Genomic DNA, 2,500 nt, shown 5'->3' with positions numbered 1-2,500 from the left:
CCGGAGTTAGGCGAGTAGACGCTTTCGGTGCGACCACCCGTGCTCCCAACTGAGCTTGCCGCTGCCGACAGAGGCCCGGGAGCGTGCTGTCGTGGCATTGCCGGCGGGAGACAACACGCGCCACCTACGGTGACCGGCAGCTCCAACGCCAGCGCCACAGAAGGACAAAAGCCCCACTTGGGTGCCGAAGCGAACTCTCCCAGCACAGCGCACGCGCCAACACATCCGCACAGCTGCGATACAAACCACCAGCGAGAACCGCTGGGGCGACCGAGCAGCAGACGGCGTCGCGGCGCCGAGCGCCGGGCGGCGGCGCATCCTCAACGCACACAGTCCTCAATCGGACCAGCACACTGAAGATGTCCACCGCGCTTCGCACCGGGCCCGCGAGGACCTACTTTGGCCGCACGGCGCCGCGCGCAGGGTGCGCCGGCGCGCAGCTGCGACGCCTGCCGCGTCCGTCGGCCGGCGCGCCTGCCACTGGCCGCCCCCACCAGCCGGCTGTAGCGCGTGCGCCCACGCACCGCGCGGCCAGCACGCCGGGAGGCGCCCCCTCACCGGCCGGGGACGGTCCCACCCAGCCACCGCCGCGTATCGCTTCACACCCAGATGCCGTTCAGTTTCGTCGGCATGGTGGGTATCGCTGGAACAACCGGTTCGTACCTCAACCTATCGTCGCCATCACCGATTCACCCCTAGCGAGAACAACCGCACCACAACAGGTTACCATTTGTTCATTTGCGTAACTTCACCAGAAAACGCAGGCGTCCATCGCCATTTGCAACTTCAACGATTATTGCATGCCTGTGTCAGGTGTCACGCCACACTACGTCTGCCCACATACACGCAACAAAATGTGCACGCCTAGACAATACGTGGAAGGTGGCCCCCGTACGTATGCGATGTCCATTGCTCGAACGACTGTCAACCGGCCTCTGTAGCATGTCGCAGATATGGAACGCGGTGCACCATGCCATCACGGTGTGTGAGGAGAGACGACTAGGTCCGAATACATCAACAGACAGCTCATGCTGATCGCCATCCACGGCGTCCGTTCCTCCCACACGTCTCTATGGCGTACCACACTGCAATCCAGCTCTCATAGGGAGACGACACGTAGCTGCGTGCACAATATTTGCACTGTATGGTCCGCCGTTTTTGGGCGCAGTCGTTGTACGGTCACACATGTGCCACGATGTATCATTCGGTACATAAGGACGAATGTGCAGTACAGATTGTGGTTTACGCGTACGACATTAGCGGACGGTTGACACAGGCCGCACCACAACGTAGCCTGAGTACGTCGCATGCGAAGGGCATTGAACATGCAAACTTCTCACCAACCAGCTTGCGAAGGCAGGGGGGCAAGGTGGGGACGTGGGGAGGGGCGGCATGTACGTCCTGCTGCCATCCACATTACAGTGTACAGCAGGAGCATGTGGAAAGTCAGCAAGACTTGCAAGGTGTTTAACATGAAGCGATACACAGGGGAGCGGGCAGTGCGAGTAGCGAACTATATTGCGAGGGTTGCGGGTGGGCAACACTACACTAATTGAACGAGTCGTATAACAATTACAGAGCAGGTTTAGGCGACAACATGGGTTACGTTAGGGGACAACGTGGGTTACGTTAGGGGACAACGTGGGTTACTTTAGGGGACAACGTGGGTTAGGTTAAGGCACAACGTGGGTTAGGTTAAGGCACAACGTGGGTTAGGTTAAGGCACAACGTGGGTTAGGTTAAGGCACAACGTGGGTTAGGTTAAGGCACAACGTGGGTTAGGTTAAGGCACAACGTGGGTTAGGTTAAGGCACAACATGGGTTAGGTTAAGGCACAACGTGGGTTAGGTTAAGGCACAACATGGGTTAGGTTAAGGCACAACATGGGTTAGGTTAAGGCACAACGTGGGTTAGGTTAAGGCACAACGTGGGTTAGGTTAAGGCACAACGTGGGTTAGGTTAAGGCACAACATGGGTTAGGTTAAGGCACAACATGGGTTAGGTTAAGGCACAACATGGGTTAGGTTAAGGCACAACATGGGTTAGGTTAAGGCACAACATGGGTTAGGTTAAGGCACAACATGGGTTAGGTTAAGGCACAACATGGGTTAGGTTAAGGCACAACGTGGGTTAGGTTAAGGCACAACGTGGGTTAGGTTAAGGCACAACGTGGGTTAGGTTAAGGCACAACATGGGTTAGGTTAAGGCACAACATGGGTTAGGTTAAGGCACAACATGGGTTAGGTTAAGGCACAACATGGGTTAGGTTAAGGCACAACATGGGTTAGGTTAAGGTACAACATGGGTTAGGTTAAGGTACAACATGGGTTAGGTTAAGGTACAACATGGGTTAGGTTAAGGTACAACATGGGTTAGGTTAAGGTACAACATGGGTTAGGTTAAGGTACAACATGGGTTAGGTTAAGGTACAACATGGGTTAGGTTAAGGTACAACATGGGTTAGGTTAAGGTACAACATGGGTTAGGTTAAGGTACAACA

Source organism: Schistocerca piceifrons, unplaced genomic scaffold, assembly GCF_021461385.2.
Source record: "Schistocerca piceifrons isolate TAMUIC-IGC-003096 unplaced genomic scaffold, iqSchPice1.1 HiC_scaffold_936, whole genome shotgun sequence".
Classification (NCBI taxonomy): Eukaryota; Metazoa; Arthropoda; class Insecta; order Orthoptera; family Acrididae; genus Schistocerca; species Schistocerca piceifrons.
This window is presented reverse-complemented; position numbering follows the sequence as displayed.